The sequence below is a fragment of the Felis catus genome, chromosome E1 (genome assembly GCF_018350175.1).
Source record: "Felis catus isolate Fca126 chromosome E1, F.catus_Fca126_mat1.0, whole genome shotgun sequence".
Classification (NCBI taxonomy): domain Eukaryota; kingdom Metazoa; phylum Chordata; class Mammalia; order Carnivora; family Felidae; genus Felis; species Felis catus.
In genome coordinates, this window is record NC_058381.1 from 60787335 (window position 1) to 60801347 (window position 14013).

A 14013-nucleotide genomic window follows, 5' to 3' on the forward strand; every position below is an offset into this window, starting at 1 on the left:
CGCAGGGCAGGGGCGGGGCATCACTGCAGTCTCTACTTCCTTGTTTACAGGAATCTTCTGCCCTCCCCAGCACAACCCAAAGGTGCTGGTCAAAAGCTGCACCATGAGGTTTGGAAAAGGAAATAAAGGGGCTTGTGGGTGGCTCAGTCGAAGTGTCTGACTCTTGAGACCGGCTCAGGTGGCGATCGTGCATCAGATTCCATGCTGAGCTTGGAGCCTGTGTGGGATTCTCTCCCCCTCCCTCTGCCCCTCTCCCCGACTTGCACTTTCTCTCCAAATAAATAAATATTAAAAAAAAAAAAAAACAGAAAAGAAAAATAGGGGCGCCTGGATGGCTCAGTCACTTAAGCGTCGACTTCGGCTCAGGTCATGATCTCTCAGTTCATGAGTTCGAGCCCCGTGTCGGGCTCTGTGCTGACACCTTGGAGCCTGCAGCCTGCTTCCGATTCTGTGTCTCCCTCTCTCTGCCCTTCCCCCACTCACGCTCTGTCTCTCTCTCTCTCAAAAATAAAAATAAAGATTAAAAAAATTAACAACAACAAAAACAGAAAAAAAATTAACCGCGGAGTAGGAATGTGGCCCTTCTTGGATGGTGGGGACGGATGGCCTGGAGCTGGCCCCTGCAAGCCTCGAGCAGGCGCCCCTGGATTATAGCCCAGGCATACTGGGTTTGAGGCCGTTCTCCTGCCCTGCTGACCCCGACTCCACCACGGCCCTAGTCTGTGGCCTCCAGAGTCTTCCTCACTGGCCCCTGGCCGGCCTAGGACACCCACCCCCTGGCTTCCAAGCCTAGAGCCCAATCCTATCCACAGGTGTGGCCACCCTGCCGGCCTCATTCCCTCTCAGGTGTGGCTCGGGGAGGGGGCGGTTCTCCCTCCCGGCTGTCCTGTTTTGGCTCCCTCCCCCCACTCTGAAACTTCATCTCGGCACAAATCGGCGAACTCTTCCGGGCACTAGAGGCCTCATGGGCTTCTCCTCTGTGCCACTGCTTCCTGTGGGTTCTGATGGCGATTCCACTTCTGGCAGCGAGCCCCAGGCCTGTCCTGAGCACCTTCTGGTCCTGGGTCCCGGGCCTCACGGGACCCATGCCGCTGTCCACAGGTTCGGGGGTCAGGGCAGGGCACGTGACAGGTCTACCAGGCCCTCCCGATCCAGAGGTGTGCCCCACCGTCTCTCCCTCACTCAGACCTGGCCAGCGCCCCAGGAAGAGAGGCTCCCGTCCTAAAGCCCATCCTGCCTCTCGGAGACCCCCTCAGTCCCGCAGACCCAGCTGGGCTTGCCCTCTGGGCGCGTCCTTGGCTTGCGAATCATCGGTGAGTGAAATGGAGGGACTCCTTGCCCTGACACAGGTAACTCGTGCAGTCTGGCTTTCTTCCCAGACACCTGTTGGACATTTGTTCCCAAGAGGGACTCAAGGTGCCAGCTGTGGGGGTGGGACATGGAGCCGGTCCTGTGTGCGAGTGAGGCTCCAGAGAGCACATTAGCCAGGTGCCTGGGAAGCGCCTTTATGCAGCGCGGGGCTGAGCTCTCATCTGCGGGATCCGCCCGCAGGTCTCTGAGATCCCCAGGAGAGAGCACACCTGCTTCCGCCCCTCTCCGAGCCCTGGAGGACGGCTTCCACGTGGCCTGGGGGACAGTCCCCAGCCCCTTGCCCACCCTTTGCCTGATCTGCTCGCAGAGGTCCCTCTGGGGAGTGTTCTCCCAAACACCCACAGCTTAAAATTGTCTCCCTACATCCCTCAACCCACACCCCGAATCAGAACACCCGGCAGCACCCGCCCCACTCCACCAAGGCCACCACGACATTCCAGACACATTCAAGTGCTACGGATCATTTTTATTCTGAAATCATTCAGGATTGCAAGGATAGTACAACCGTTTTCTCTGAACCATTTTGAGAGTAGTTTGCAAAACTAGCACCCCATCGCCTGCAAGTAGCTTAGTGTCTGTTTCCTTCAAATGGACATTATCCTACACACACACACACACACACACACCAGCCAAGGAACTAACACCACATGTCCCCACCATGTGTCCTCAGCTCCCTTTCAGGTCTTAAAAATTGTCCCAGTGACGTTCTTGTTGTAAAGAACGGCTTCACTGAGGCATAGTCGGCATATAATCAGAAATTCAACTGAGCAAATATTGAAGATCTGACTTTATTAATCAGTTCGTGGATTAGGCATCATCTCATCCCCAAGCAGAGAGGAACTCCGTTGAGCTGCAGAAAAGGAAGGGTTTTTAAGGAAGAGAGGGAATGGAAAAAAGGAAATTAGTAGCAAAGAATGCATTGTTTTAGGCCAGGTGGCCCTCCTAAGGGGAACAGAAGGGGTCCCTCAATACATGTCCTGGTGCTGACCAGGGCATTCCCCGGATGACTGGCTAACGGGTCCCTGACGTGAGTGACTACATTTGGGGCCCCGCGGTTTCCTTTTTAGCAACACTAAACTGTACAGATTCAACGTACAGTGAGAGCAGCTGGGGCCCAGCCCCGCGAAATCATCACCACAACCGGGGTCGTAAACAGACCGATTGGCTCCCCAGGCTTCCTCGTGTCCAGCTGCTTCTGTGCTTGTGGTGGCAACACGTGGCCCAAGCCCCTGCCCCCAAGCGCCCCAGCGCGGGAAGACTGCTCCCCATTGCCCCCCTGTCCCCCCCACTCAGCGCATCCCCAGAACTTAACTCTCCTGGCCAGCCGGAAACGCCCCATTTCAGTTCTGGGTAGTGAAAGGGCCCAATCCAAGGTCACCGTTGTTGGGGCTGGCTCATCCCTCTTGCCTCCCTCACTCCAGGACACTCTTCAGTCTTTTCTTGACCTTTATGACCTTTTGGAGACTGGAGGTCGGTTCTTTTGCAGAAAGTCCCTCAGCTCCGCCTTACCCGGGGTCCATCGCGATTAGATGCCGCGCGTCTCTGGTCAGGAGCGCCAGGGAGGCGGCGCCCTGTCTCACAGCGCGCCGTCAGCTGGTGACCTGTGTCACCACTGGTGCCGTTAGCTCCGACCCCGGGGTGGAAGGTGACGGCACTAGACCTCACAGCTTGGCCCTTCACACTAAGAAGAACGTGGCTGCCGCAGCTTCGTGTGTCCTCTGAATCGCGGGCAAAATGTCCCCGTGGCCACACGGACTCGGAAGTACGCAGGGAAAGGAGTTCTGGGTCCAGGGGCGGCCGTGCGCAGCACGCACCCACCGGTGCAAACTCGCCACGGAGCGCTTCGCTTCCGGGGAAAGCCAGGAGCAAGACGGGCCTGACGTCATTCAGCCGACAGCCCATCCTGGACATGTGCTGCCCTGGACCCCATGGGCGGCGCATCCCTTCTTGTGTCTCAGCCACCCTGTAACCGACACGGAAGGCGGGCCACTGCTGGCTCGGAGGATGGCAGATGGGGCGGGACCAGGAGGAGGGGAGAGCAAGCAAACGGGCTGACAGGCACGCGAAAACGCACACAAATCACAACGGAATGGCCGTGGCGCTCTTTCCTGCAACCGGCCACGTGGCCACAGGGTCACAACTACTGTGCACCCGCCACAGCCCGCGCCTCTTTGCCCTCGGCTGACCCGGGCTCCTCGCCCGCTGGAGGAAGAGCCCAGCACTCGCACGGCTCCGACTGCGCCCTGGCCCTGCTACCTCTGTGGCGATCGCTATCGCGTCGCCTCTGGGGACTAAGCGTCACTCGGAATCCCTGCCCCCGTTGAACTCCAGAAGCCCGGCTGGACGGCCACCGTTCCGACCGAGTGCGGCCGCAGAGAAGAGCCCGATGGGAATTTATGTCCCAAAAGGGTGCCGAGAAGGGCGTCCCCCGGGCTCCGGGTCCAGCAAAGTCGCTCCCGCAGGAACGTTCCAGTCTCTCTGCGCCCGTGGGCACCTTCCCGCACAGCGTGCCACGGAGCCCGCATTTCCAGAGGGTTCTGGCGGCCACCCTTGTGCCCGGTCCCCGTCCGCCGGGCAAGCGCGGGCAGACCCGCAGGCTGCCATGCGTGCGGCGGGCAGGCTCTGCCCAGGGAGCCACGTGCACGTCTGTGTGGAGCTTCCTGCTCCTTCCGCACCGGCCCCACACCCTGGCGCCCGTTCCACACAGATGTGTCCCCGCTCCTGTGCATCTGAATCAGCAAACCCGGGCGATTGCTCTGGTGAGCCTCCCGCCTCTTCTCACGTCCCACCGGGACCTCACGTCCATCGAGTCTGCCGAGCGGCTAGAGCAGGGGGGGTGGGGGGGGGCGTGCACCTGCGAGGACCAGCAGGCTCCGCAGGGGACCCTCTCTGGGGCCGCCGTGACCGCTTCTTCAGGCAAAGAGACGCTGAGCTCCTGGGACACTTAGGGGTTCACCGCGTGCGTCCGTGTGTCCGGTCCGAGACTTCCGGGCCCCACTCTTCACCAACTGCTCCTGTAGCGTTGACACAGGGTCCCTGGGGCGTGAGGGGTCTGTTTGCACTGTAAGGGTGAGGCTTTGTGCGGCCGCAGAGGGGCGGCGTGTCTTCTAGGACTCAGGTACCTCCTGTGGGCCTGGGGCTGGGACGACCCCTCCCCCCACACCCGCAGCGCCAGGAGGTCCTTGGGACCTGTGCCGGGAGTGGCCACCTGCCACACCCCACGTGCCCCAGCATCCCAGCTTCCGCCGGGGTCTCTCAGAGCCGGGCCGAGACCACGAGGGTGAGTGACGGGGCCCGCGTCGGGGGGCAGAGGTGACGATGTGCAGGCTGGGCAGACCCCCGGGGGCCGGAGACCGGGCAGAGGGACGAGGCGGCCTGGGGGCCTCACACAGCCCCACGCACACCTGCCCCAGCTCACACACGTACACACCCACCCGCACGCGTTCCCCACCCCCCAGGCACACCACGCACACATATACTTGCCCCCACACCTGCTTTACTGACTGTTTTCTACCCCTGAGATTCTGAGTTCTTCAGCTCACCAAATCAGCCCTCCGGGGCCTGCCTCTGCCCTCTGGCTTCTGGCCTCGGGCCTCTGCCCTCTCCCTTCTCTCCTCGGGCAGACCGCGGAGGCTGTCTTCCCAGGGATCCGGCCCTGAGTCAAGAGGGTGAGGGCACTTGCACCCCAGAGCAACAGCGGAAGGGGCGTCCATGCCCGGAGCAGGGCTGTGGAGCAAAGGTTTGCCAGGGGCCCTCACATCTGCCCTGGTGCCCGACACGGGCTCATCGGAGTCTCCGAGAGGAAGGTCACGGACAGTGTGACCACCCACCCACCGCAAGCCGGCCTGTGCTCTGGCGGACCCACCGGGGACGGGGACAATGAAACGGGCCACAAGAAGGGTGTGACCCAGGCTGTGGCGGGGGCGCCCGTGCAGGGAGCCCCCACCCGGGGCCGGGGCGAGGAGCGGGCGCCCACCTGCTTGGCAAAACGCCAGGCCTCTAGTATTGCGGGTGGTGGAGAATTCACGGCCCAGAGAGGTCCACCCTCGCCTCTGCTCCTGGGACGCGACCTCCAGGCCTCTGCAGGGTCCCGCCTGCCAGGCATGTCTTGGCTCGCCTGGAGGCCTTGGCCACGGGGTGGTCTCAGGTGCGACTTGTGCGGGGGGGGGGGGGGGGGGGGGGGGGGCTTCAGGAGATGTAGTATCAGGCCCGGCCTCTGGGGACGGCTGGGGTCTAAAGGTCGGCCTGCCACACAGGCGGTAATGAAGTCGCAGTAAAAACCCTGCACACCAAGGGCTCAGGCAAGCCTCCCTGGCTGGCAGTGTTTTGCGTGCGTTGTCACATGTCAGGACTCTGAGGGGAGGAGACAGTGGGAAGCTCCCCCCGACCCCTGCCCAAGCTCTACCTCTGTCTCTTCCTGTGGTGAGAGGGCCTGGGAGGAGGACTTCGTCTGGATCACGCAGCAGGTGCTGTGAGATGGGGCGGGGTGGGGGGAGGGCAGGGAGAGGCCTCGGGTGCCCAGGGGCACCACATGAAAAGCCTGGCTGCAGCTGGACAAAGGTCGTTCCCAGGACTCTGGGCTTGAGGCTCTGTCCTTGAGGTCCTCAAGAGGGAGGGAGGTTTTAGTTGACTTTGAGGAGAGCACCCTTGAGTAGACCTGCCTGAAACCAGACCTCGCCACTTGAGCTGCAAAGAGGACGCTTGAGCGGGGTGGGGCGGAACTGAGTCAGAGCTGGCTCGGATCAGGGACAGGTGGGCTCCCGGTGGGGGGAAGGGACTTCCCACCGAAGGGCCAGCCCCTGCGAGGCCCACAGAAAAGGCTGGGCTCTAGGCTGTGCTCAGGAAGGGTATGGAGGCCTCTGGGAGGCTCGGGCACCAGACAGGCCTGTAAGGAGGCCGCCCACAGTCCGGATCCCACCCTGCTGTCTGGGCTGGAAGGTTTTTCGTTGGGAGGGCCTGGAAAATTCCATGGCTGGGAGGTGCGGACGGGCACGGTCTCTATACCTGCAGAATGTGGACACAGTGCTTAGAAACCAAGGCTGTCTCCCAAAGGGCATTTCAGTGCCACGGGGCGGGGGGGGGAGTGCAGGTGCTCTTGTGCTGGTCACGCTGAGCAAGTGGCAGCCTCCTGCTGTGGGACCCGGCCCTCCCCTAGAGCCAGAGCCACAGCCCCGTCGTCACCCACGGCTCAGCCCAGAGCCTGCATTTGTTCCAGACCTTTCCTCGGCGCCACTGGCCACCTGCCGCCCACCAGGACCCGCTGGTTCTACTTCAGGAGGAGTTCTTGATCTGCCTGTGCCCCCATTTCCCTCTGCCCGAGGCCGGGTCACCCGCACTCTCGCTGGCTCCCAGCCACGTCGGCCGGTAGAGGCCCGGGCTCTCTCCCCACTCGCCGCAGCTGCTCCGTCCACCTTCTCAAATGTGGGCCCAGGAAGCCAAGCTGGCACATCAGCTTCTCTGAGGGCCGTCCCTCTGGGTCCCCGCACCCCCGCTGTGGCTTCCACCCCCACCGCATCCACTCTGTGACTTGCGACAGGCAGGACCCCAGCACGACAGGGTGCTCCGCCATTATTCCCCTAGCGCTACACTGTGGAGCGAAGGAACGATGAATGAGTGAATGGATGGCACATCCTAAGACAAGGGACTGCCAGCTTGTGGCTGCAAAGGGCACAGGCTGTGGGTGCCGGCACGGGACGCTTGTGGCCAAGTTGGGAGGGAAGGACAGGCACGGGCACGTACAAGATGACCACAGGAGAGACCTCTGCCTCCACAGCTGGCCCGCGTCCGAGACTGGGGGCAGTACTGTGTCACAGTCAATAGGACAGTTATCAGGACAGCACTGTCGACGGTGACCTGTCCTGGACATAGGGCCCCCGAACCTGTAAGTGGAGATTAACAAAACACAAACCACCCAGAGCAGCATCAGGCTGAAGGCAGCACGAGGGGGCTTCCGGAGGAGGCAAGAGGCAGGCGCAGCTGAGAGAAAGCTGGGAGGGGGAGAAAACCTGTCCAGGTCACTGGACACAGGCCACCACTCCTCCCTCACTGGTCGTGTGTGCACACATGCACCACCACATGTGAATGTGAGCACGTGTGCTCGGGCACTCACATGGGGACACACACGGACACGTGTGTGCGCACACAGGCACACGTGCGGGAGCACTCGTGTGTGCTCACGTCTGGCCAGAGGGACGGAGGTTCATCCATGACGCCGGGCTGAGCCAGGAGTCAGGCTTAGCCACATCCTGTCACTGTGTTTAGGGTCCACTCTGGCACTCCCCATGGCCGGTCACACAGGCCGGTCTCCGGGGAGGACGGGCCAAGGCACGTTGGCTGTTCTGACCGGCTCTGGGTCAGGTGCCTCCCGGGGACGCTGCTAAGCCAGATTTGCACCTGGGCCAGGAGCTCAGCCTGGTCTTGGAGCCTTTGAATACACCCAGAGGTAAGACTGGGGATGCTCGCCTCACTGGGGCGGAAGCCGAGGGCCGCCTCAACAGCGCATTTTGTTTTCTTCTGGATGCCGAGGGGACAGAAAAGACCTAAGACCTCCAGGACCCCATCATCTCTGGGCGTGAAGGTCTGTGTGGCCGGCAGCCGGCAGGGGTGACGGTCCCACGCCGACTGCAGGGGGAACCCAGGTCAGATCTCTCCCCCTGGGCCTCTGTGCTCCCAGCAGGGAGTGGGATCCAGGGCTCAGGTCACCCCAGGAACTCAGTTTGAGGGAGGCTTTGCCTCTGGGGGTGTCTGTGGGCTCAGTGCCAGGCCTTTCCTGCCTCAAGCACCCCCCTGTGGAAAGGTGTTCACGCTCGTGGGCACCATAGAGAAAGGGTTCCTGCAAGGTTTCCTTTGAGGGCCTTGGAGCCGGCACCCTCCGTCGGGCCACATGGGATGCACCGCCCCGAGTTGGAGTGTGAGCCACGAACCACAGCCCGAGAAGCCAATCGACGAGCCCACCAGCTTTCCTGTGTGGGCTTGTTCTTATCTTCACCCACCGTGGCCAGTCCTCACCACGTCGCTGGGGCCCGGAGCCTTAGAGGGAGAGTGATGGACACCTGGGGAGGGGCCACGCTCAGCCAGTGGCACTGGCCGAGTCAGCTGGGCATGGAGGCAACGATCACAGCTGAGGTTCGGGACTTCTCCGGCCTTCCCACCGCTGCCTGCACCTGCCGTCTCCCGAAAGCCCCGACCCCGCTCCTGGGGTGGAGGGTCTCCCCTCTCCCGGAAGCGGATTCTTTCACAGCCTGGCACCAGGGCTTTGGAGAATAAGAGGGAGACCTTGGGTGTCAGGGTTATTGGGCAGGGGTCCATTCCCTGGAGGCTTCTGGGTCCTGGGGACACTGCCTGCCTTCAGACTGCTGGCAGCTTCTCCGGTGGGAAAAGGCCTGAGGACCCCTGCTCCCCCCACTATGACAGGATGATAGCATAATGTGTAAGGTGCAGATGGGGAGCCCTGGCCGCGGGTCTCCTTTGCCAAGAGACTAAGCTCTTTCCAGTAGGGGAGAGTTCTGGCGGGTTTGCCGGAGGCACAAGGGCTCTCTGCCAGGGTGAGTGTAAGGCAATGCTCCTGGGAAAAGCCATCCTGGCTACTCCCAGGATTAGGACGAGGGATGCCGAGCTCGGGAGGGGCATCAAGGTTCCCGCCAGCAGGCACTGGGTTCTCCATCCTGCGGCCTTGCTCAGTGCATGGAGAGGATGGTCCCTTCCCCCAACGTGATGGTGTCCCTGGGGAGTCCGACGACCCCCCCCCCCCCTTGGGAGCTGGCCCAGCTTAGGTGAATTTCTGTCTCTTAGGCCCCAGCAGACCCTCCACCAGCTAGTGCTTCCTCAAGAACAGCTATAACTCGCCCCTCGGATCAGAGTAGAATAGGTGAAAAACAGACTGAGATTTACAACACACTGTCCTCTCCATGAGCTAAAAATGTGGGCCCAAACAACCACAGACATTTGCCTCCAGGGGTGATTGATTGGTTTAGAGAGCACGAGTTGGGGAGGGGCAGAGAGAGAGGCAGAGAGAGAATCCCAAGCAGGCTCCGTGCTGTCAGCACAGAGCCCAACACGGGGCTCACACTCACAAAACCATGAGGTCATGACCTGAGCCGAAACCAAGAGTCGGTTGCTTAACCGACTGAGGCACTCAGGCGCCCCTCCATTGGTGATGTTTTAACAGGTTTCCAGCCTACCCTTCCCACTGTAAATAACTGTGGAGCCTGACGAAATATGCCCAGTGGTTGTTTTCCGGAAGTGGATAATAGGCAGCACAAGACTTCCGTCCCCGGTGGATAGCAACCCCTAAGATTAGACCCACGGATGCTCTGCCTGGGGTAGCACCTCCACCTGAGGGGCAGGGAGCCAGAATCCAAGAAGAACATATGATCCTGCCAAGCAGAGGAAGCAGATCAGGATTTGAGGCAATTGAAGGGGCTGGGATCTTCAGGCCTGGCGTTAGAGAGGAGGAGGCTGCACCCAGAGGTCTGTGGGTGGTCTCTGTCTGGTTCCCTTCTAGACCACGGCCGAGGATAGGGCTGTACGTGTGCAGGGTAAGATTACCCAAGAGGGGTTAAAGACAGACAGAGGAGTAGTTGTGGACCAGTGTTGGGGACCTGGGAACTCTGGCCCAGCCAGAGTAGACACAGCTTCTCAACACCTCGTTCACTCCCTGGGCATCCACCTAAGACCTGGAAAGTCTGATCCTTATGAGTCAGGGCCACTAGAGGCAAGCTTACTCTTCTCTCTCTGAAGCCCTAATAAAATGTACAGGGGTGACAGTTTGGAGACCGAATCCCACTAAGTCAGAGGCCCTGGGGAAACACCATAAGTTTTGCACAGATAACCCTAATAAAGCACAAAACCAAAACTAGACGAGTTTAAAATGATTAGTCAGTAATTAAACTAATTAAACTGTCTACCAGAACAAACATCAACACTCTTCAGAGGAAGATAACAAAATCCAGACTTTCTTTTTTTTAGAAATTTTTTTTAACGTTTGTTTATTTTTGAGACAGAGAGAGACAGAGCATGAACAGGGGAGGAGCAGAGAGAGAGGGAGACACAGAATCTGAAACAGGCTCCAGGCTCTGAGCTGTCAGCACAGAGCCCGACGCGGGGCTCGAACTCACGGACCGTGAGATCATGACCTGAGCCGAAGTCAGATGCTTAACCGACCGAGCCACCCAGGCGCCCCAAAATCCAGACTTTCTATGGCATATCATCTGCAATGTCCAGTACACGTGAAAATTTTCTAGAAATGAAAAGAAACGGGCGCCTGGCTGGCTCTGTGAGAGGGGCATGCAACTCTTGATCTTGGGATTATGAGCTCGAGCCCTACTTTGGGTGTAGACATCACTCAAAAAATAAAATTTTTTTTTTAAAGAAAAAGAAGTGAAAAGAAACAGGAAAATATTATCCACAGGCAAGGAAAAAGCAGCCAGTTAAAAAAAGACTATCTTGATTTACCAAACAAGAGTTTATTTTTTAAAAACTTTTAAAAAGTTTATTTATTTTGAGAGAGAGAGAGAGAGAGTGAATGCAAGTGGGGGAGGGGCAGAGGGAAAGCGAGGGAGAGAGAAAACCCCAAGCAGGCTCCATGCTGCCAGTGCAGAACCCGACACAGGGCTCGATCCCATGAACCAGGGGATCATGACCTGAGTTGAAATCAAGAGTCAGATGCTCTACCCACTGAGCCCCCCAGGCCCCCCTATCAAACAAGACTTTAAAGCAGGTATTACAAACATGTTCAAAACGTTATGGGGCGCCTGGGTGGCTCAGTTGGTTGAGCGTCCGAGTCTTGATTTCCACTTGGCTCGGGTCGTGATCTCCTGATTGTCGGGAGGACTCCCAGCTGCAGACGCACTGGCACGTGCTGGCTGAAAGCCGGAGTGTTCCTCTCACAGCCACAAGTGCTCGGTAGGAATGCGACCGGCCTCGGCACGCTCGGCGTCACCGGTAATCGGTACCCACCAGGCCCGCACTTCTCCACGCTCCCGTGTGACTTCAGGCCAGTGGCACGCGGGCAAAGGAATGTGTGTCCCTTCTGGGCCCCTGGTGGGCGCGTCGGGCATCTCATCGCTCTTGTCTCTGCCACCGTTCCAGCCGATGCTGGGCCGCTCGGAAACCACAGCTGCCGGGCCCAGGGGTGAGGGGCCGGGTCCTGACTCGCACAATTCCCGCGTGGTGTGGACAGACGCACGGTCAGCGTGCAGTCATTTCTGCCCGGCGCCGAGCCCGTCCTGACCGATGCTCCATGATGGCTTCTTGTTTTTTTAAGTAAAAGCCACAAATAATCTAATTCTAGCACTTGTTGTTGAGAAGCCTTGTCCCCATCGGACTGCTCTGGGGACCGCGTTGGAAACCTTACGACGGTGCACAGGAGCATCCGTGTCTGGGCTTCGCTCCGCGCCTTCTGAGGCCGCCTGTCCACCTGCGCCAGGGCCACGCTGTCTCGATTCTGTGGCTCCACCCTGGGTCTTGAAGTCAGGCTGTGTGAGTCCTTCCACTTTGTCCTGTTCCCAGATTGCTTTGTGGATCCACATGCTGAGCGTTAACACATAGACTTTAGACTCAGCCGATTAATGTTTTTGGGCCGCGTTTGTCTGATTTTGGTGCCAGAGTCATACTGGCCTCACAAAATGAGGGAAAACATCCCCTTCTTCTCGGTTTTCCGGAAGACTTTGCGTGATATTGATGTTACTCCTTCCTTGAATGTTTGGTAGAACTCACCAATGAAACCACCTGATCCTGGATATTTCCTTGTGGGCATGTTTTTGTTAATACATCGAAATTACGTAATACATATGGGCTGTTCTGATTTTGAATCTTACTGGCTCACTTTCTAAATAACATCTTTATTGAGATATCATTTGTATCAAAAGGTGTACGGTTTGGGGCACCTGGGTGACTCAGCCGGTTGAGCGTCTGACTTTGGCCCGGGTTGTGATCTTGTGGTTTGTGAGTTTGAGCCCTGCCTCGGGCTGGCTGCTGTCGGCACAGAGCCTGCTTTGGGTCCTCTGTCCCCCTCTTTCTGCTCCTCCCTCACACCCTCTCCCTCAAAAATAAATAAGCATTTTAAAAAAGTCTATGGTTTTGAAGCGTACAATTCAGCAGTGTTCATTATATTTGCAGAGTTGTGTAACCACTCCCGCTGTCTAATCCCAGAAGAAGGTTAATCCCCATTATGCACGGTGGGATGGAGTCGCCACAAATACAGAGTTAGCTAATACTGAGCCACTGTTCTTAGAGGAAGTGCACGCACTCAGGGGCACATGCATGCACACACGGGCAATGTGCCTGCGGGCACACGTTACATAGGTGGTAGGTAGCCCTGTGAATCAGAAAAACAACTCCTACTGGCGGATTCTATTTTACAGAAGAGAAAATGAGGTTCAGAAGCCTCAGGTGAACTTGTCACTCCGCCAACAGGTGCCGGAGCGGGGATTCACAGCCGGTGCGCCTGGCCGGAGCCGCTCGCCAGCCTCTGCACCGAGGCTGTCTCCATCCTGGGGCCTCGCCTGGCTGGACCTCAGCCGGGCACGCGCAAATCTGGCGACTCGGTCATTATTCACGTCTTCAAATGACCAGGGAAGCAAGCGCTGATTTGGGGATTCCAAAGGTCACGAACCGAGCAACCTTTCAAACACAGAATCTGCCAACGCGTGTGCTCATTGTCCCGAGAAGGCCCGCACCCCGTCGGCAGCCGCTCCCCACACACTCCGAAATTTACAAAATTTGAACTTTTTCTTTTTTTAAAAAAAAATTTTTTTTTCAACGTTTATTTTTGGGACAGAGAGAGACAGAGCATGAACGGGGGAGGGGCAGAGAGAGAGGGAGACACAGAATCGGAAACAGGCTCCAGGCTCTGAGCCATCAGCCCAGAGCCTGACGCGGGGCTCGAACTCACGGACTGCAAGATCGTGACCTGGCTGAAGTCGGACGCTTAACCGACTGCGCCACCCAGGCGCCCCTTTATTTATTTATTTTTTTTAATTTTTTTTTTCAACGTTTATTTATTTTTGGGACAGAGAGAGAGAGAGCAGAACTTTTTCTGATTATACATCTACTGTGTGTCCATTATAACACATGCTTTGTGGGGGGCCTGGGGGCCTGGCTCAGGTCACGATCCCCCAGTTCTGCGCTGACATCGAGGAGCCTGCTTGGGGTCCTCTCTCCCTCTCGCTCTCTGCCCCTCCCCCGCTTGCACCATCTCGCTCAGAATAAACAGTGAAAAAAAGAAAGCTGCTGTTTGGTGGTGTCGCTGTCCCCGGGGGGGGGGGGCGGTTTTGGGCTCACTGAAATTCATCAGTCCCACCTCTTGTTCAGACCCTCCCAGTTCTCCAGCCCTGACAGAGTGAAGCCTGGGGCCCCTCCCCGGCAGCCCCAGGTTCTGAAACCCATGACATTTGACTCTGTCCTTAGGGTGCGCTTTCCTCCCTGGCCATGTCCCAACGAATCACACACAGCTGCACACACCTGCGTGGTTCTACACCATGTGCACATGCACACACACAGCCATTCACACTCACGTGCACACGCACCCACGTACGGTCACGCACACTCCTTCCTGTGTATGCACACACTCATCCGTATACAGCCACGCACACATGTGCTCACCCTGTATACTCGTGTACGCAGCCACGCACACGCGTGCAC